Source organism: Ambystoma mexicanum, chromosome 2p (assembly GCF_040938575.1).
Source record: "Ambystoma mexicanum isolate Mex_15411 chromosome 2p, UKY_AmexF1_1, whole genome shotgun sequence".
Classification (NCBI taxonomy): domain Eukaryota; kingdom Metazoa; phylum Chordata; class Amphibia; order Caudata; family Ambystomatidae; genus Ambystoma; species Ambystoma mexicanum.
The window spans coordinates 46,117,831-46,140,781 of NC_090923.1; the positions used below are offsets into that span (position 1 = coordinate 46,117,831).

At 48.6% G+C, this 22,951-nt stretch overlaps 1 protein-coding gene across 2 annotated transcripts in view; it reads right to left on the reverse strand.

The window, feature by feature from the left end:
- PDZRN3 (PDZ domain containing ring finger 3) overlaps nucleotides 1–22,951 on the reverse strand; it is a 785,994-nt gene that overhangs the window by 467,105 nt on the left and 295,938 nt on the right. The window lies entirely within an intron of this gene.

The window sequence follows — 22,951 nt, forward strand, 5'->3', positions numbered from 1 at the left end:
TGCTCCCCACATTCAAATTAGGAGGTGCTGCGTTCTTAATCCGGCTGAACTCCTACCTTTCCCGCAAAATACTGTTTGCGGTGACGAAGAGTCACATGACTGCCTGTATACTACTGAACAAGATACAAAAGGCAGAGTTGATTTGAGGGACACTCCTTTGGATAACCCACAAGGGGAGCTGTTTTGTGATGGCTCCTGCTTCAAACTACTGGATGGTACATCCACAGCTGCTTATGCAGTCACTACATTGAGTACGGTTGTGGAGACCAAGAAAATTACGCATAACTCTGCGCAGGCCGCAGAGATTATAGCATTGACTCGAGCTTGTGAGCTTTCCAAAGGGCTAACAGTAAACATATATACTGATAGTCAGTATGCCTTTGGGGTGACTCACAACTTTGGGAGACTTTGGTCAGAGAGAGGGTTTTTAACTTCGCATGGCACCAAGATCCAACATGGCTCCCTGATAGTACAATTGCTTTCAGCGCTTGTGCTCCCTAGTCAGTTAGCAATCATTAAGTGCGCAGCACATCGCAAGATTATAGATGATGTAGGGAAAGGGAATGCTTTCGCTGATAAAATAGCTAGACAAACTGCCTCTGATCTCTTCACGGAGATGTATGTTTCAAGGGAGACTGTAGATGCCTATGCAGTGGATGAGGGTGTTGGGTCTGTACGGGATATCCAAGCCGATGCCACATTAGAAGAATCCAAGAGGTGGGCTGAGGGCTTGGGGAAACTCGATGATGATGGATGTTGGGTGGATATGGTTGAAGGGAAATGGTTGCTTCCTAATGCCTACATAGTAATGATGGTTACCATGGCACACGGTCCCACACATGTGTGCGCTCAAAAGATCACGAGAATGTTAGAGAAAGTCTGGGTAAATGATAAGATTTCAAAAATTGCCCAGCATTATGTCCAAAATTGCATGATTTGCCTACAACACAATGTGGGAAAGGGGACAGCAACTCCAAGAGGTAGCTTTGGGCCTCCTTCTGTCCCGTTTGAAGTGATTCACTTTGACTTTATTGAAATGGAGCGATGTAACAATCTAAAATATGTCCTTGTGGTCATTTGCGCCTTTAGTAAGTGGGTCGAGGCTTTCCCTGTTAAAGACGCTACAGCCATGACCACTGCAAAGACCATGTTAACGGAATTCTTCCCACGGTTCGGTTTGTCGGGAGTTATCTGGTCGGATAATGGTCCGCATTTTATCGCTGTTGTAATTCTACAAATATGTACGGCAATGCAAATTGACAAATGATTCCATTCGGCCAGACATGCTCAGAGCGCCGGATTAGTGGAAAGACACAATGGTATCATAAAAAACAAGCTCGCTAAGACGTGTGCCGGCACCAAACTAAAATGGCCGGACGCCTTACCGATCGTGTTACTAGCCATGCGTACAACCCCTCAAACTAAAACTGGGCTCTCTCCATATGAGGTGGTAATGGGGAGACCTGCCAATATCTGGGGTCTTCCGAAGCCTAGGGCATTGAGGAATGTAGAAAATGTATTGCTTTCAGACTATTGTAGCCAGTTGACTAAAAACCTGTATTTCATTTATCACCAGGTACGAGATGCTTTACCCGCGCGATACGAGGGCCCAGGCCACAGTATACAACCTGGAAGTTGGGTTTTGGTCAAATCCTTTGACCGATCTTCCTGCCTTGCACCTCGGTGGCGGGGCCCGTTCCAGGTCCTGCTGGTCACCCAAACAGCGGTGCGTGTCGCAGGCCGGAAGCATTGGATCCACGCGACGCATGTCAAGAAACTTCCTCACCCAGTGCCACACGTTACAGAAGAAACAGAACCCCTCGCTAACGCTGCAACCAATAATCCCAAAGCAGTGAGTAGCACTGAGAGTGCGTCAGAGAATCTTTCTGAGCCCGTGAGGCTTGGGGAAGCTGCCATTTTGTCTCCGCACTCTCCGAAAATCTTGCTCCCGGAAATTGCTGTTCCAACTTCACTTGCCTCTGATACGTTGCTTCCAACGGGAAGTGACGACATCTTGTTCTCGGATCAAACAATACTAGGCACAGCAAGATACAACTTCCGGCCACGAAGATAGACATACGGCACGGTTTTGCTGTGCATCTGATAGACATACGGCACGGTTCGGCTGTGCATTCAAGGAAGGAAAGGATCATCAAGGGCTTGCTTTTGCCCAAAAAGTTGAGGAAGGGGATTCTGTTGGCTAGGGGTTGTGGAAGGACTAAGAAGCTGCGCGACCGTAGTGTCGCCAGCAACGAACATTGGGGTCGTCAATTGAAAATCTACAATGCCTGCTACCGCCACCGCTGCTGCTCGTATTGGACTTATAAATGAGGGGGTGACCAACTCGGACAATGAACAATGTGCCTGGGCCCTGAAAACGTATTGCTGTGTTTTTATGATAATATTTGGTTTTATAATAGTCACTGTCTTAGGCCTTTGGTATTTCGAAGAAACTCATCCTTTAGAGTCTTTGCTGCCGACTGAAATTGTACCCACTGTTCCTACAGCTTTTGTACATTTGCATACTCTGTCACCTAGGGACTCACAGCATAGACAGAAGTATCACAATAATACCTTGTTGCTTATAATGAATGCAACACATTCCATTTTTAATAAGACTAATTGTTGGGTCTGCTCACATTTACCGCAACATGGGGATAAGGGGCTAGGTTGGTATATTCACCCTTTACCTTTGACAACTGCTTGTTATGCTTCACTTAGAGCACTGTTCTTTGGCCAATGGAACGATAGCATCTCGGGGAACTTTGATGGCACTAATTTGAATAGTTTTGAGAAACGTGTTCTGACTCCCCTGGGATGCTCGCTTTTTGCAAATAGGAGTAAGCTCAATATTGCTTCTATTAGGCCTTCTGATAGACTGTCTCGTCCTTTCCAATCTTTGATTTCCTTTAAAATGGCTCCGATAGGCAATAAGGATGCCGTGCCTCCTTCTTATACTGTTAACCATAGCCCCGATTCAGTTTCTTTCTGCATCCAGAGGAATGGCACCCGGTCAATGGGAGATTTTAAAGGTTGTGCCAACGTTGCAAATTTGACTGGGGAAGACAGACCTTTGTATGTAGGTGAACCTATCTATTTTGTTTGCGGTAATGTAGCATTTCCATGGTTGCCCAGGGATTGGCAGGGAACTTGTTATCTAGGGATCCTGTTACCTGGGGTGTTTATAGCAAGTACTGTAGAGGTTTTGAAGGCTTGTCCACGGCGGGACGAGAATGGCAACACTCCAGCACAGGTTTTAGGAGATGTAGCGAAATCATTCCTTCCATTCTTTGGGCAGATAGCGAATTCCGAGGATATCAGGAAACTAGCGAGAGTACTGGAGAGAACCATCAACCGGACCACAGATATACTCTATAATATGACTTTAGAGCAGAAAGCGATCAGATTGGTAGCTCTTCAGAACCGGATGGCATTAGATGTCATTCTGGCGGAACGTGGTGAAGTATGTAAACTAGTGGGGTCCGCTTGCTGTGTTTTCGTACCGGATTCCTCCCCAACTATTTTTAAGGCTATACAGAATCTGCACATTCTTAGTTCAGAAGTGCATGTTCCCGAGGGAAATTGGGATCTTAGCGCTTGGTTCTGGGACTTCTTGCGGTCTTGGGGTTGGAAAGTGCTTTCAGTCTTGCTGATTATTTTGGGAATTCTGCTATTTCTTTGTTGTTGTATCAAATGTCTACCAAGTATATGTTCAATGCTAGGGGGATGTTGCGCTCAGGCGATAGGTACAGTAGGACATAAAGTGTATGCCCCGGATAAAACCTCTAAAGAGTATGTACTGAAAGAGATCTTAGTAAAAGATCTAATGGCGATAGATATTTCTGACAGCTATTCAGGGTGTATGGACGATGACACATGGAGTTATTTGCAGGGAGATCAGAAGTAGTTTAGCACTTGGCATAGGCCAAAAGGAGGGTTTGTCAAACTAGAAATTATATCGTGCCTCCTATTGCTATGAATATATGTATATTGGCCTACGCCAAGCTGCTAACAAGCTGCTTATAAACTACATGTGAATAAACTCGCATTGCAAGGTCCTGACCTTAGAAACCATGTAAACTGTCATTTTGGGTCAAGCCGCCATTTTAGGTTTTCTTGCTCTATAAAGTCACCATGTGAGCTAAAATGGTAGCCTATGTTATTCAGAACAGAACTTGATTGTCATGACCTCTGTACAGCTAATGTATAACTTGCCTGCAGGCCACTTGTTAGGGTCATGAGCTGAGACCTTGTCCTTCTGCTGACCTGTGTGCAATGGATTACCTGTATCACCGAAACTGATCTATAATTGAATGAGAACACCTGCTTAACTACATTGTATAAACTAAGTCCTGCATTGTAATGTTAGGCCTAGAGGATACATTATTACCATTTCTTCTTGTTAATGTATAAACCTAAGATGAATTAGATTTGACCTGGCAAGGGACCCTAGAGCAGTAACTTTTTTATGGAATGGTTAACCTGCAGAAAGGCTGGACAACAGGCTGGAGAAATGTATAAAAGCCTGACTGTTTCAATTAATATTTGCACTCACTGAGCACACCGAACCACGCCGGAGTTTGCTGTGTTGTACTGAGGGTCGATAGCTATCTGAATTTTGTTCTGTTCTTTTGTAACTGGATTCAGTATAAAATAAAGTGCTTTGTATGTTCCTTTGTAACCTGTGTTTGGTGTGTTCTCTTTTTGGTTACCCTGCCTCATATTATTTTCTTGTTTTCACACCCTGAGACACACACACACTGGATGGACTTCATCCACCCTGCACTGATACCCTGAGACACACACTTCCTGGGTGGCCTTCAGGCACACTGCACTGACACCCTGAGACACACACGTCCTGGATGGCCTTCATCCACCCTGCACTGATACCCTGAGATACACACGTCCTGGATGGCCTCATCCACCCTACACTGATACCCTGAGACACCTACGTCCTGAATGGCCTTCAAGCACCCTGAAGTGATACCGAGACCACACGTCCTGGGTGGCATTCATGCACCCTGCATTGATACCCTGAGAGGCACACGTCCTGGATGGACTTCATCCAACCTGCACCAATACCCTGAGACACACACGTCCTGGATGGACTTCATCCAAACTGCACTGATACCCTGAGACACACACGTCCTGGGTGGCCTTCATCCCCCCTCGCCTGATACCCTGAGACACACATGTCCTGGATGGACTTCATCCAACCTGCACCGATACCCTGAGACACACACGTGCTGGGTGGCCTTCATCCCCCCTCGCCTGATACCCTGAGACACACACGTCCTGGGTGGCCTTCATCCCCCCTCGCCTGATACCCTGAGACACACACGTCCTGGATGGACTTCATCCAACCTGCACCAATACCCTGAGACACACACGTCCTGGGTGGCCTTCATCCCCCCTCGCCTGATACCCTAAAACACACACGTCCTGGGTGGCCTTCATCCCCCCCTCGCCTGATACCCTGAGACACACACGTCCTGGATGGACTTCATCCAACCTGCACCGATACCCTGAGACACACACGTCCTGGGTGGCCTTCATGCACCCTGCAGTGATACCGAGACCACGCGTCCTGGGTGGCATTCATCCACCCTGCACTGATACCCTAAGACCACAGTCCTGGGTGGCCTTCATCCACCCTAGACTGATACCCTGAGACACACACGTCCTGGATGGCCTTCATGCACCCTGCAGTGATACCGAGACCACACGTCCTGGGTGGCATTCATGCACTCTGCATTGATACCCTGAGAGGCACACATCCTGGATGGACTTCACCCACCCTGCACTGATACCCTGAGACACACACACACTGGATGGACTTCATCCACCCTGCACTGATACCCTGAGACACACACGTCCTGGGTGGCCTTCAGGCACACTGCACTGACACCCTGAGACATACACGTCCTGGGTGGCCTTCATGCACCCTGCACTGATACCCTGAGACACACACGTCCTGGATGGACTTCATGTACCCTGCAGTGATACCGAGACCACACGTCCTGGATGGACTTCATCCAACCTGCACCGATACCCTGAGACACACACGTCCTGGATGGACTTCATCCACCCTGCACTGATACCCTGAGACACACACGTCCCGGGTGGCCTTCAGGCACACTGCACTGACACCCTGAGACATACACGTCCTGGATGGCCTTCATGCACCCTGCACTGATACCCTGAGACACACACGTCCTGAATGGCCTTCATGCACCCTGCAGTGATACCGAGACCACACGTCCTGGGTGGCATTCATGCACCCTGCACTGATACCCGGAGACACACACACACTGGATGGACTTCATCCACCCTGCACTGATACCCTGAGACACACACGTCCTGGGTGGCCTTCAGGCACACTGCACTGATACCCTGAGACACACACGTCCTGGATGGCCTTCATCCACCCTGCACTGATACCCTGAGACACACACGTCCTGAATGGCCTTCATGCACCCTGCAGTGATACCGAGACCACACGTCCTGGGTGGCATTCATGCACCCTGCACTGATACCCTGAGACACACACACACTGGATGGACTTCATCCACCCTGCACTGATACCCTGAGACACACACGTCCTGGGTGGCCTTCAGGCACACTGCACTGACACCCTGAGACATACACGTCCTGGGTGGCCTTCATGCACCCTGCACTGATACCCTGAGACACACACTTCCTGGATGGACTTCGTCCGCCCTGCACTGATACCCTGAGACCACACGTCCTGGGTGGCCTTCACCCACCCTGCACTGATACCCTGAGACACACACGTCCTGGATGGCCTTCATCCACCCTAGACTGATACCCTGAGACACACACGTCCTGAATGGCCTTCATGCACCCTGCAGTGATACCGAGACCACACGTCCTGGATAGACTTCGCCGGCCCTGCACTGATACCCTGAGACACACACGTCCTGGATAGACTTTGTCCGCCCTGCACTGATACCCTGAGACACACACGTCCTGAATGGCCTTCATGCACCCTGCAGTGATACCCTGAGACACACACGTCCTGGGTGGCATTCATGCGCCCTGCACTGATACCCTGAGACACACACGTCCTGGGTGGCCTTCATGCACCCTGCACTGATACCCTGAGACACACACGTCCTGGGTGGCCTTCATGCACCCTGCACTGATACCCTGAGACACACACGTCCTGGGTGGCCTTCATGCACCCTGCACTTATTCCCCGAGGAACACACGTCCTGCACTGATATCATGGGACAAAGGAATGTGGGAATGGCTGGAAGGACTTTAATGTCCCTGAACTGACATACAAACCAAGAACCCCAAAAAAGGGGGCCCCCAACCTCACAACCTGACCAGAGGCTACAAGTCCTGGTCCTGTGGGCTGCAGCCTTCTATGCGACCACCTGTATCACCCACTCATTTATTGGCACATGTTAATTTAAATACATATAGTCAGATAATGACTTTGTACACAATAAATACATAGATATCATCCAAAAACATACTAGGAATCCTCATAAAGCCACAGAAATCACTCAGTCATTACAAAATAATCACCTTCCAAATAGAAAACAGTATCATCAGTGAAAAAGAAAAAGAAAATACGTACATCCCGCGCAAACGAAAAGCTGTGATTTTGACCTATTTAGGAAGTAAGACCATTTAAACTCTTCAATAAATATTCAATTTAACTTCATAAAATCTTTACCAGCCTTAAAACGTTCCCATAGTTCTTGTGTAGAAATCCCACTGACATCTGAAAATCTGGTTTTGTTTGTTTGTTTTTTTGTTCCTCATACAATTCCACACGGTTTCACCAATCTGCACCAGATTGTGCACCGCTACCCGTTAGGACCCTCCGGGTGTCACTGCCTACATTGCATGTGGACACCCTACCCCATATCCCAGATTTCAGCCCCTGGACACCTGGAAGCGGCGAAACATCAAGATGGTCGTAGGAGGACCAGAAAGAGCTCATTTAAAACATCTGGACGCGAGGAACAGAAGTTCAAGGTCCCTTGATAACCACATTTCAAGGCCCTAGGACACACCGTTTTTTCAATATTTCCACCGCAACACGCAAAATATCAATGTGGTCATAGAACAACCGGAAAAGCTCATTTTAACCGTCTCGATGCCGGGAACAATACTGGGACCTTAAAAACAACGTTTCAAGGCTCTCGGACGCCCTGTTTCCGACATATCAACACCGCAATGCACCACAACATACTGCACCGCTACAGGTGGGGAGAGCGCACAAAAGGTCCCATTATGCTGCCGCATGCCAATTCTCCCTTTCCCTCCACGTCTGCTCCGTGATTGTCAACAATTGATGCGAGTATTATCATCTCTGTCTGCAGAACCTGTGCGAAGTACGGGCACGTTTTGCTGGTCATTCCTATATTTGATTAGATATAGTTCTCTAGGAGCCTTCAAACTATCACAATCCACTAGAAGTTGCTTAATGGTTCCTAGTCCTCACTCTCCATATATTTCTCCTTAACAATAGATTTTAAGGTTTTCTTTATCAGATTTTTTTTATACCTAGTTATCGTACATTGTGCATTTTGTAATCCAATGATAGGTGTCTAGTGCTGATAGGTCACCCGTACTCACCCGTATAGACAAAGGGTGTATCGGCCACTTACGCTCCATAACAAATGGCAAATACTTCCAAAAAATTAAAACAGTGAGCAAAAATACTCCACACAAAAAATAGGAAACAGACACGTAGAATCTTGCGCCCAGCTTTCACCCACACAGCTCCATGGATGCACCAGTAGGCAGGTAGTACCACAGGAAGAAACTACTATTATAAGTGCCTGATCAGAAGAAGTAAACATGTATCTTTTAATGTGCATGAGTAACTAGGTGCAAAGAAATAAATGTTACAAAAACATTTCTGTTTTTCAGTTAAAACATATGCTTACTTGCTTATAAAATACTCTCATTGGGAATTGGACTCACATTTTTTACTCTATAAAAAATCATTTTACTCCCAACTTTCAAAAATAGGGAGTGAAATACTTCCACTTCCAGATCTTATCGGGAACACTGTATGTACCCATTCCATGCAGATATTGGCAAATGAGTAGTCATTCTGCCCTGCCCCCTGCAGGATACGTAGGACTTCCAGTGCCACAAAGAGAGACTGCTCTATCCAGGGCTCTAGGCTCACACTTTCAGTACTGTGAAGGTCCAGGAAGTACTGAGCCTGTGTGGGGGAAGTGGACAGACCGTCACAGTACTTAGAGTGTGGATTTACACTGGAGTACTGAGCCTGTGTGGGGGAAGTGGACAGACCTTTTGAGCCCTCAGTACTCCAGTGTAAATCCACACTCTCAGTACTGTGAAGGTCTGTCCACTTCCCCCACACAGGCTCAGTACTCCAGTGTAAATCCACACTCTCAGTACTGTACAGGGGCAAAAGTTATAAGACAGAGTAAATAGTGGCATTATAGATGCTGGTAAGGTCAGGCATCTTCCGTGCCCTCTGCTGATTGGATATTCCCTTTATCCACGGCAAACATACATGTCTGAAACATACATGCTAGCATGGCCCACGCCACTCGGGCGGTGGTAGTCTAGCCTTGCTTTTCCTTTGGCTTTCTGGGACCTGCAGTACTGCATTTCCCCATTATAAATCCAGAACTACAAATCACAGAATGCATAGAAAACCACCTAAGGCTATCATCTCCTAAATGGAGTGGGGAATGCTGGCTTGTATGTCGATCTTGGCGGGGTGCACTGTGGCACACACTTGCCCTAATGGATGCCATTTATAAAGCAAGCTAGGTGTGTTCTTAGTACCCGCTTGAATGCTTCTCGTTGGCCTTCCCTTCCCTTGGACTAATGAAACGCTGAATAAGCCTTGCTGGGGTTGATGCTCAAGATGCCCCCTCTCCCGAACTCTACAACAGGCATGCAACACGCTGTGCTATTTTTAAGCACAGAGACCATATCCAACGGATTACAAAGAATGGAGTCTATAGTAGCCACGTGACAGGGCAGTGCCCATCCTAGCAGACGGCCGCGTGAACACACAACATGCACACTACACGTTACCACATAAACGGGCATCTAGTGATGTATACTGTATACCAGCTGTGCCATGGCCCCCGGTCCCACCGCAACATTGGCGGGACACATTATCCCGCCGCAGCCGCTGCCACGACGGGAGATGCGCCCGCCATTAAGTCAGTCAAGGTGACAGAAGTGCCAGACAGCCAAGATGATGCTGTGGCTGGCTGCCACTTCTGCCAGTCACTGTAAATTCCTCTGGTGACCCCTCCTGCGAGTAGTCACCAGAGGAAGTTACTGTGCCTTTGTTTCCCCAGGTCGCCAAGGCGTTGTTAACCCTCAGCGGAGCTGGGGACTCTGTGACATATTTCGAGGTTTTATAAAGCTTTGCCGACGGACAAAGACGCCTCGGGCTTTGTCCGTCAGGAAATCTTTATAAAAGATGGATTGAATTGTGCACTTTTCAAGCCATCTTTGATAAACATAGAAATGTTTTTAAAAGTTGGTTTGAAAAGTACGCAAACCATAAGGTATGCACACAAATATATACATGTTATATATGTGTGTGCGTACCTTAATATGGTTTGTGTACTATGCAAGCCATCTTTTATAAACATAGAAATATGTTATATATTTCTATGTTTATAAAAGATGGCTTGCATAGTACACAAACCATATTAAGGTATGCACATAAATATATAACATTTATATATATTTGTGTGCATAGCTTTCGGTTTGCGTACTTTTTTAGGCCACACCCATCCCACAAGCCACGCCCCCAAATGAGGGCCCCCTCTTCGATATCGTACCCCACTTAAAGCCCTGCTGTATACCAACACTATTTTTAATAACAGTGCCAGCCAGGGAGCTGTGCTCCAGTGGGTGCTGTTGGTTGGAGGGGGCACCAGCAGACACGTCTTGTAAGACCACTTTGTAAGATTGTGTGGGAAAATCGCGTGCACACTTATATTTGATCATTGCGAGCGCTTAGAATCGGCTCATTCTCAGTATTGCGCAAGAGCTTAATTTTAGGGTTAGGGGTAAAGGTGTTCGTGGAACACCATTTTGTCCTCGTCATTTGGCAGCGCCTGTTAGGAAAGATTTCGTAATTGTAGGTAATTTTCCTTCCATGTGGCAACCCCTAAACGTTTTGCTGTTGTTTTTCACCTAGATCTCGACTTTGCCAGAGAAGTGCAGCCTTCTGCCGCACTCCTCTGGGCTTTTGATCCTTTCTTACGGGGAAACTGACATGCCCTTAAGACAGTCAGTACCGGGAAACGCTGTTTTCCGTAGTTTCTTTTATCATGTTGCGGCTTTCGTGCAACATGACACAAGAGGGCACTGTAAGCTAAGTTACAGCTCTCTTGGGTCTCTAGCCTTCTACAGGCCCTAGATACTCGTTTAGGATTGTAAATGATCGGTGCAAGTGATTCACGGACGGGAATGGTGGCAGCTCCTTTTGGCGTTCTAAGCGCGTTTCTCGCGCTTAACCCAAAAAGGTGGCCTGGCTCCCAAAATGGCCAGACCACGAGGCTCCTTTGTCCTGTCCGCTGACCGTCTTGCTCCCTTCACCTTCCCCAGGTCGAGCCGACCCGGGCCCTCCTTATTTGGGCATGTACTTTCCCGTGAAACACAGATGCTTTCGCGGGCTTCTACATGTCTTGTGTGTGCCTCCAGGATGTGGGCTGGGATGTCTGGTCCCAATACACATCCTGGGTGCCAGAGGGTCTAGGGTGGTGTGAATGCCTGGGACCACCGTGGTCCGTGATTGGTCCACGAATGGTGTGAGAATGGTGTGAGTGTTGATGAGCGGATCTCCCATTGGGTCCCCTCCGTTTTGGCGCGAAGGGAACCGTGGATAAGAGGGGGCTGGAAACACCACTACCATGTCGATCTCATGAGTTCTCACGAACGAAGGAATACAGGAGCCAAGTATCCTGCAACCAAGAGGCTGGACCGAGGACTGCTACTCTGCACTGCTGTCGCCTTGTGAAACCCTTTTCACCTTTGATCGAACCAGAAGGCCTGTACTGGTACTTCGACCCTTGGAATAGCGGGAACAGCTATTCTCGGCATCTTCACCATCTCCTGCCAGTAAGCTTTCGGAAGCGTCTCTGGGCCATCCAGCTGACTGACCAGCTTACACGGGAGTCTTGCTCTGTAACCTCCGCCAGGTTGTGTAGTATTTCGAGTCCTTGTCACTCTCACACGCTTCGTACACTTGGCGTTCCCAGATCTGAAGTGAGTAGTGTACATTTGGCTCAGATACACACGGCCGCTACGTTGCCCTGCTTTGGTAACAAACTGTGCGGGTTTCTTCGATTGGGACGTCTTTACTCAACCCGACGACGGGACGTTCCCTGCTCTTCTAAACCTGCCAGCGACTGAAACGGACGCGGAGAAGCCTGGGTCTGCTTGCATCGGGTACCGGTGAGTAGCATAGCTAGGAACTGGTCGCCCTCCTGCAGGAGCCCATAGCTTTTCCCCGCTGTCTCAAAACAGCGCCCTTTTCCGTACTCGCGCTCTGCTTCTGCCCACAGTAGAGGCTGCGCTTGAGTCGCGGAACTTGTTCTTCTTCATTTGTGCACTAAACTGAACTGCCTGACTTCCCTCGAAGAGACTCCCCTTTTGCCCGTTGGCACCAGCGTGTGCAGGTACTTTTGAGCACAAGGCTTCACTCTTCGTAGGGCTCGGACTTCCTTTTAGTTAGGTGCCTCTGAAGGCGGACTGGGTCTAAGCATTATTTCGCACTGCCTGTTTTCCTTCCCTTTTAGGTGGACTACACATTTCGTGCATATAACGCGTGAGACTTGTATTTGTATATATATTGTGTTGATATGGTATGTGTTGGTTTACTATCGTTATATTGTGATTTTCTCGCTACGGTCATTGTTTTAAAGGCCTTGGAATAAATGTGTATATATTTTTAATGTAACACCTGTTTGGAGTAGGTTGTAAGTGTCCTTGCTTTGTGTGCTCATTGCGGGCTTTCAGTCACCCTCACCCCTCTTGAGACCTAGTCTTGACCGCCGCGATCGCTACCTTGATTGGTCTGGCTCGTCCAGAGGTTACCCTGTTCCAAGTAATTAGGTTGGCCTTCTGAACTTCTGCGCCACCAGGACAGAGTTCAGAAATCCGTCTTAACAAATTGGTGTACAGCGGTGGGATACGACTGAAGGTATCCAGTGTTGCGCACAAACTAAGGCATTTCAGGTTATTCCAACTAGGACACGTAGTGAATTGTTGTAGTATAACTTTAAAAAGGCCATAGTCCTATCTAACAGTATGGAAACAAATACCTTGTTAACTTTAAATGCTTCCAAATCAGAAACATTGAAAAAGATGTGTGCGGAGAGAGGTGTTTCCTCTCAAGGCACGAAATTGGAAATGATCCAAAGAATCGTGGCGTGGCAAGAAGCGCAGCTTGACGCTATAACTTCTGAGGACATTGCGGAAGGAGGTGGGGCTGCTCTCACTGGTAGAACCGACGGTTCTGCCGCTGCACTGATCCACCGCGACCACGAGGACAGGGAGGATGAGATGTCTAATGTTTCCTCTGCCAGTGCTGATGGGGAGGCTATGCTTGAATTCAAGAAGCAAGAGCTGCGGTTTAGGCAGCAGGAGCTTGAATTCAGCATAGCCAAACTAAAAATCGAACAGGCAGAAAAACAAAAAGACAGGGATCACCAGTTGGAACTGGCCAAGCTTCAGGTTGCAAATGGGTCCAAGGGTCCTGGACATGGGTCTGGGACCTCCTCTCATCCACGGTTTCCGATCGATCTGCTCAGTGTGTATGAAGAAAGGAATGACATTATGGACTGGCTGAATGCGTTTGAGTATGCATGCGAAGTTCAACAAGTTGACAATGCTGATAAGATTGCCTGGTTACTCAGCAGACTGCCCCATTCTGGCTGTAGTGCCATTATGGAAATGTCGAAGGCTGAGCGAGCTGATTTCGCAATGTTAAAGCAAACTCTCATTTTAAAGTTTGGGAAGACTCTGGCCCAATATTTGAAACGTTTCAGAGAGTATAAGAAAAAGGAAGGTATCTTATGTCACTGAATCCTTGAAAAACTTAACTGGCTGGGTCGAAGGTTATAAGGTTTCTACCTTCGAAGGCATGATAAATCTTGTCATGCTGGAACACATTTTTGCATCTTCTTCCCCGGAGCTTAAGCAGCATTTGGCCGATTCGAAGGAGATAGATCCTAAGAAGCTGGCCATTGCAGCCGACTTATGGGTGTCACATCGAGTGTCCCATAAGGACAAAACTCATCCTGGTAAGCAGGAGGAAGGGAAAAAGTCCAAAGATAAGGAGGGTGGAGAATCTGATAAATCTTCTTCTCATAAGGGCCACAAAGAGAAAAATAAGGGTAAGACACAAGAGAACTCACAGGGTAGTGGAGGTCAGCCTCCGAAACAGAACTCTGGTTACAATAAGCCTCCCTATGTAAACAGACCCAATGGATCTTGTTTTGCTTGTGGAGCAACTGACCACGTGAAGGGGGATCCCCGGTGTAAGGTTAGACCTTTGGGGGTCCACTCCGCTAATCTGGCCTTCTCCTCCTACGAGGAAGAAGAGATTACAGGAACATCCTTCTCCTCAGACTCATTTCCCAGCGGGATAGAGGCTGAGGTAGTTTTAGTTTCCCTGGGTTCCTGGGAGCCTAAAGTCGCAGAGGCTTATGCTAGGATTCCAGATAATACCAAGCACTACTTTAAAGACAGTGTGCTGATCAATGGAGTAGATACTCCAGCACTTAGGGATAGTGGGTGCAGTCGCACGGTAGTGGATTCTACCTTGGTAGACTCAGAGGAAGTTGCCAGAGCTACTCTGATGCCCACTAAGTTGGCTGACGGCCCACTCCGTATGTTCCCAGTAATACCTGTAAATCTTACTTTAAATGGTACAGCAGTCAGGATTCCAGTGAGCATTCAGAGAAATGTCCCGGGAAAGGTCTTGTTCGGTAATGATCTCAGAGCTTTAGGGCTCGTAGGAGACACTGCCGAAAGACCTTACACACGGTCTCAAGCACGGGCAGCATTGGCCAAGACCAATACGCCGCCCCAGCCGAAGGGGAAACCCAAGGCGAAAGGAGCCGACAAGTCAAGACGAGGGAAAGAGAATATTCCCCCGAGCTCGCCTACTACTGCGGTGGAGGAAGTTGGTCAATCACCCGGGCCTGACGAGGAGGTGGCGATGCCTGAAGTATTTGACCCCAACGATCATCCTGAACTAAAAGACTTGTTAGTTGAAGGAGGTCCTGATAGGGATGAATTCAGTAAAGGCCAACGTGAGTGCCCATCTCTGGAAGGCCTAAGGAGACAGGCCTGCTCCCAGCTTGAGGGTGAATCTCCTGGGACGCATAGGATTTATTGGGAAGGTGGACTCCTGTATAGTGAGCCCACAGAGTCTACAGAAGGAGACCATAGGAGGTTGGTGGTTCCCCTTGCTGTTAGGCCCTTCCTCCTGCAGTTGGCGCATTAAGTTCCCCTTGCTGGTCACCTTGGTATGAAAAGGACCAAGCAAAGGTTATCCATGCACTTCTACTGGCCCAAGATGGGGGTGCAAGTAGAAAGTTACTGCAGGAGTTGTGCCTCCTGCCAGTTATCTGGTAAGGTTGGCAGGACAATCCAAGCTCCGTTGGTACCGCTCCCAGTTGTGGGGGTATCATTTGAAAGGGTAGGGATCGACATCGTTGGTCCCCTTGACCCGCAAACATCCTCGGGCAATAGGTTTATCCTGGTGCTGGTCGACCATGCAACCAGATATCCTGAGGCCATCCCATTGAAACCTGTAACTGCCAAGTCAGTTGCAAAAGCTTTACTTGGCATATTTACTAGGGTTGGCTTCCCTAAAGAAGTTGTGTCGGATCGTGGCAGCAACTTTATGTCGAAGTATATGCAGGCTATGTGGAAAGAATGTGGGGTCACCTACAAGTTCTCTTCTGCATACCACCCCCAGACCAATGGTCTGGTGGAACGTTTCAACAGAACATTAAAAAGCATGATTGGGGCTCTGGAGGAACCTCAGAGAAGAAAATGGGATCTTCTTTTACCATGCTTACTGTTTGCCTACCGAGAGGTACCACAGGAGGGTGTTGGCTTCAGCCCCTTCGAACTTCTGTTCGGTCATCCCGTACGGGGACCCTTAGCCATCGTCAAAGACGGATGGGAGATGCCCACTCCCCTTGTTACTACCAACATAGTTGATTATGTGCTAGGGCTCAGAAAACGGATGGTACTTCTGATGGGCTTGGCTAGTGATAAATTGAAGGCAGGACCAGCGCTGGTGAAACATTGGTACGACCAGGAAGCTTCCCTCATCAACTTTACACCTAGTCAGCAAGTCCTGATCATGAATCCCATAAGGCCTCGAGCTTTACAGGACAAATGGTCAGGCCCTTACACAGTGGTGGAGCCCCTGGGTGAGGTTAACTATTTAGTGGACCTTGGAAGGCCTGGACAGGCTCCAAAAGTGTTTCACGTGAATAGGCTGAAGGCTTTCGTCCCAAGAGTCGAAAACGCAGCACTGCTACTGGCTTCAGATGTTGAGGAAGAGGAGTCTGAACCTCTCCCCGACCTGTTCCAAAGCGGTCCTTCAGATAGCTCCTTTGAGGGTGTCCGAGTGGCCCCTCACCTGACTTCTGATCAGCAGGCTGAGGTGAAAAGTTTGCTTAGGCAGTTTTCCCCCCTGTTTTCACAGTCGCCTGGTTTGACACCTTGGTGCAAACATAACATAGACACAGGAGACAGTGTACATACCAAAAGTAGGGGATACAGGATGTCAGACAAAGTACGGTCTTATATTAAGACCGAGGTCAACAAGATGTTAGACCTTGGGGTGATTGAACCCTCTAGTAGTCCTTGGTCCAGCCCTGTGGTTTTGGTTCCAAAGGCAGGCACTTCTGAATTGAGGTTCTGCGTGGATTACAGGGCTCTGAATGCTGTCACCAAGACAGATGCACACCCCTTGCCTCGAACAGATGAGCTGGTGGATACTTTGGGTGCCTCCAAGTACCTCAGCATGTTTGACCTCACTGCTGGCTATTGGCAAATAGCTTTAGCAGAACATGCCAAGGAGAAGACAGCATTTTCTACTCCAGACGGCCTTTACCAATTCCGGGTAATGCCGTTCGGGTTGAAGAATACACCTGCCACTTTCCAGAGGCTTGTGAATCATGTTTTGAATGGGTTGGACGAATTCTGTCTTGCATATCTGGACGATATAGCAGTTTTCAGTGCCACCTGGGAAGACCATGTGAAACACCTCGGGATTGTGCTCCAGGCTCTTCAGAAAGCACACCTGACCATAAAGGCTAGTAAATGCCAGATTGGACAAGGCTCAGTGGTTTACCTTGGACATGAAGTAGGTGGAGGGAGGATACAGCCTCTACCCAGTAAAGTACAAGCAGTACAAGACTGGCCTACCCCCACTACGCAAACCCAAGTGAGAGCCTTCTTAGGACTCACGGGGTATTACCGCAATTTTGTGGCAAACTATGGCACCATAGCTACCCCTCTGACTGCCCTCACAACTCCGAAGAAACCCAAGAAGGTAACTTGGACCGACGAGTGCGAGAAGGCCTTCAATGGCTTAAAAGACCCCTTGTGCCAGGCCCCTGTCCTCAGGGCCCCTGATTATCAAAGACCTTTTATCGTGCAGACGGACGCCTCTGACACTGGGATAGGAGCTGTACTATCACAAGTAGATGAGAAGGGTAAGGAACACCATATTGGTTTTACTAGCCGCCAGCTTAAGGACAGAGAGCTCAGATGGTCCACAGTAGAGAAATAATTTTTCTCTGTTGTGTGGGCCCTAAGGAAGCTGAGGCCCTACCTCTATGGGACCCACTTCACTGTGCAAACTGACCATAAGCCCTTAAAGTGGCTAATGAACATGAAGGGGGAGAATCCAAAGTTGCTTAGGTGGTCCATAAGTCTACAAGGCTTCGACTTCACTATTGAGCATAGGCCAGGTGTCCAACATAGCAATGCTGATGGGTTGTCCAGAATGTTTAATCGACCTGAACAAGAGACTCATCCAGGGGTGGATTAGTTCCCCCTGTCCATAGTCTGGGAGGGGCGAGTGTTAGGAAAGATTTCGTAATTGTAGGTAATTTTCCTTCCATGCGGCAACCCATAAACTTTTTGCTGTTGTTTTTAACCTTGTTCTCGACTTTGCCAGAGAAGTGCAGCCTTCTGCCGCACTCCTCTGGGCTTTCGCTCCTTTCTTACAGGGAAACTGACATGCCCTTAAGACAGTCAGTACCGGGAAACGCTGTTTTCCGTAGTTTCTTTTATCATGTTGCGGCTTTCGTGCAACATGACACAAGAGGGCCCTGTAAGCTAAGTTACAGATCTCTTGGGTCTCTAGCCTTCTACAGGCCCTAGATACTCGTTTAGGATTGTAACTGATTGGTGCAAGTGATTCACGGACGGGAATGGTGGCAGCGATCGTTTCTTGTGTTTTGAGCTCCTTTTGGCGTTCTAAGCGCGTTTCTCGCGCTTAACCCAAAATGGTGGCCTGGCTCCCAAAATGGCCAGACCACGAGGCTCCTTTGTCCTGTCCGCTGACCGTCTTGCTCCCTTCACCTTCCCCAGGTCGAGCCGACCCGGGGCCTTCCTTATTTGGGCATGTACTTTCCCGCGAAACACGGATGCTTTCGCGGGCTTCTATATGTCTTGTGTGTGCCTCCAGGATGTGGGCTGGGATGTCTGGCCCCAATACACATCTTGAGTGCCAGAGAGTCTAGGGTGGTGTGAATGCCTGGGACCACCGTGGTCCGTGATTGGTCCACGAATGGTGTGAGTGTTGATGAGCGGATCTCCCATTGGGTCCCCTCCGTTTTGGCGCGAAGGGAACCGTGGATAAGAGGGGGCTGGAAACACCACTACCATGTCGATCTCCTGAGTTCTCACGAACGAAGGAATACAGGAGCAAAGTATCCTGCAACCAAGAGGCTGGACCGAGGAATCGCTGGTGACCCGCTGAAGGACTACTCCTCTGCACTGCTGTCGCCTTGTGAAACCCTTTTCACCTTTGATCGATACCAGAAGGCCTGTACTGGTACTTCGACCCTTGGAATAGCGGGAACAGCTATTCTCGGCATCTTCACCATCTCCTGCCCTTTAAGCCTTCGGAAGCGTCTCTGGGCCATCCAGCTGACTGACCAGCTTACACGGGAGTCTTGCTCTGTAACCGCCGCCAGGTTGTGTAGTATTTCGAGTCCTTGTCACTCTCACACGCTTCGTACACTTGGCGTTCCCAGGTCTGAAGTGAGTAGTGTACATTTGGCTCAGATACACACGGCCGCTCCGTTGCCCTGCTGTGGTAACAAACTGTGCGGGTTTCTTCGATTGGGACGTCTTTACTCAACCCGACGACGAGACGTTCCCTGCTCTTCTGAACCTGCCAGCGACTGAAACGGACGCGGAGAAGCCTGGGTCTGCTTGCATCGGGGACCGGTGAGTAGCATAGCTAGGAACTGGTCGCCCTCCTGCAGGAGCCCATAGCTTTTCCCCACTGTGTCAAAACAGCGCCCTTTTCCGTACTCGCGCTCTGCTTCTGCCCACAGTAGAGGCTGCGCTTAAGTCGCGGAACTTGTTCTTCTTCATTTGTGCACTAAACTGAGCTGCCCGACTTCCCTCGAAGAGACTCCCCTTTTGCCCGTTGGCACCAGCGTGTGCAGGTGCTTTTGAGCACAAGGCTCCACTCTTCGTAGGGCTCGGACTTCCTTTTAGTTAGGTGCCTCTGAAGGCGGACTGGGTCTAAGCATTATTTCGCACTGCCTGTTTTCCTTCCCTTTTAGGTGGACTACACATTTCATGCATCTAACGCTTGAGACTTGTTGTATTTGTATATATATTGTGTTGATATGGTATGTGTTGGTTTACTATCGTTATATTGTGATTTTCTCGCTATGGTCATTGTTTAAAGGCCTTGGAATAAATGTGTATATATTTTTAATATAACACCTGTTTGGAGTAGTTTGTAAGTGTCCTTGCTTTGTGTGCTCATTGCGGGCTTTCAGTCACCCTCACCCCTCTTGAGACCTAGTCTTGACCACCGCGATCGCTACCTTGATTGGTCTGGCTCGTCCAGAGGTTACCATGTTCCAAGTAATTAGGTTGGCCTTCTGAACTTCTGCGCCACCAGGACAGAGTTCAGAAATCCGTCTTAACAGCGCCCCCTTCCTGTTAGATGCCTTGTCCCCCCCAATGTTGTCAGCAAAGTTATGGCACTGGTATTGCGCTTAATATGATGACCGTGGCACTCACATTTCACTGCACAAGACTTCGGTGCTGTTGCTCTCGTCTAAAAATGGTAGGTTTTGGAAACTTTCGAGGCTTTTTTTAAAATATTCTAACACTGCTGATTGAGGCCACTGCCATACGTCAACCGTGAGAGATTGCCAGGGATTGCCAGGGTGGGTGAACACAAAAAACACAAAGTCAGTTCCGTGGCTGGCAGCTCTAATGAAAAGATTCGTTAATTCCAGGGCGTGTGGCTGATGGCTAAACTGGGTCGTGTGCGCGCATGTGGCTGTATGAACTCTAACGAGCCGTCGCTTATGAGCGAGTGATGAGAGAGTACATCGCCCTGGATAAGCGGGCCTGTCTCCTGCCCGCCCTCTCAGGGGCTGTGTGATAGTGGGGCTGCCTGGCCGCCCCTCCTTGCCTCCCCCCATCAAGGTGCCTTTCAGATGCTTTGCATGACAGAACTCTGACCTCACCACATCCCGGCAGGCGCGAGCGACTGCTTGCTTGGGATGGGGCGATCCTTGCAATCCCCCACTGGCCTCCCATCGACCTAAGGATCCACAAGATCTAGTGGTAAAGGGACTGGGTCATCTGATCAACAGTATCCCCACACTACTACCTACCTTCCAGCAACCTCAGATCCACATCAGCCAGAGGTCAACGTATTGAACACTCGAATATAATCCGTGCTTTAAGTCGCCTTCAAGCTTGAAAAAAGAGGGGGGGAAAGAGCACACACTCTAGTTCCCAGCTTTGCATACCTGCTGCAGTTCAGTTGCTCTTCATGTCTCTAACAATCTTCACTGAGGCAGTCTTTTCAGGAGTTACTGATTAGTCTCAATTTTAGTCCCAGTGAATTCTGGTAGCTGTAGTCAATTCTGGTAACCAAGAACCAACTCCCCTCCAATAGCACAATATTTTTCCCATGGTTGGGGGAGGTGGGAAAACCATCAATGTGGCTCTCCTAGGTAGGGCATGGTGACCCCGGTGCTGCTGCCTCTGGAGCCCGGGACTCTCGAACGAATATGTAGAAAAAAGAGGGGGTGAGGCGTTCACTCTAGTTCCCAGCTTTGTATACCTGCTGCAGTTCAGTTGCTCTTCTCCTCCAAGCGCTTTCATGTCTCTAACAATCTTCACTGAGGCAGTCTTTTCAGGTGTTACTGATTAGTCTCAATTTTAGTCTCAGTGAATTCTGGTAGCTGTAGTCAATTCTGGTAACCAAGAACCAACTCCCCTCCAATAGCACAATATTTTTCCCATGGTGGGGGGAGGTGGGAAATCCATCAATGTGGCTCTCCTAGGTAAGGCATGGTGAACCCGGTGCCGCTGCCTCTGGGGCCCGGGACTCTCGAACGAATTTGTAGAAAAAAGAGGGGGTGAGGCATGCACTCTAGCAATCTTCACTGAGGCAGTCTTTTCAGGTGTTACTTATTAGTCTCAATTTTTGTCTCTGGGAATTCTGGTAGCTGTAGTCAATTCTGGTATTGGTAACCAGGAACCAACTCCCCTCCAATAGCACAATTATTTTCACATGGTAGGGGGAGGGGGAAAATACAAGGCACCGGGGTCACCATGCCCTACCCAGGTACCTAGGAGAGCCACATTGATGGATAGAAGAGCAAATGAACTGCAGCAGGTATACAAAGCTGGGAACTCGAGTGTGCGCCTCACCCCCTCTTTCTTCTACATATTGGCCTTCAAGCTTGAGTTGGGGTTGTCATGGGGCGTGGCCTGGCAGGGAGTCAGTACCGCAATTAAGAGGCAACAGTTACCTTACCTGAATACTGGCTGTTAGGCCGTGCCCCCATAAAAGCCGGCTTGATTTTGCAAAAGTGCCGGGGCCGGGGCCTAACAGCCTGCAGTCAGATACGGTAATTGTTGCCTCTTGATTGCGGCACTGACCCCCTGCCAGGCCCTCTTTTCACTAGAGATGCAGGGATCATCACCCTCTCATCAGGCTTTTTTTTGCAAAGTCTGAAGTTCTCGCTTTTGCAAAGCCTGAGATTCGTGCGCGCACTCGGAAGGATAGCTCAGGGGGAACGTGCTCACCTTGGAAGCAAGACAAAATGGAGCAACACAGGTTTGATACCCGGGCCCGCGCTGAGTAAAAAACTATGGGTATTATGCGCGTTATAAATAACCTATCATATCAAATGAGAATGGCTGTACTTCACTATTTTCTGCAAGGGAAAATGCTGACAGGAATATTAACAAATATTCCAAACAGACGTTCCAGTAGTCTAGTTGCTAAGTCACATGACGTGAATTAGAATCCTGGTTCTGGCAACAAAAGCATATCATTTACATTAATGGACACACACAAAAACTTCAGGCTGTAGTGTTGCAACCCCCCACCAGACCCTCCTTTTATATGTAGGGATCATCACCCCTGCATCTCTAATGAAAGGTGTGTCTGGAAAGGGTCGGCGTGGTGACACCATGAAAAGGGAAGGCTTTTTTTTCTAAAGCCTTAAGCTCTGATTTGCACACAGGAGCTTCAGGCTTTAAAAAAAAACCTTGGATTCTAAGAGCCTGGTGGGCTGGTATTAGCAGGTGACTTTTGGGAGCCGAGCAGGGCCCTGTCTCAGGCACAATTTCCTGAGCCTGCCGTGCTCAGCCCTGGCTACCTCCGGCCCACTTAAAGCACTGAATATAATCAAAAAGAGGA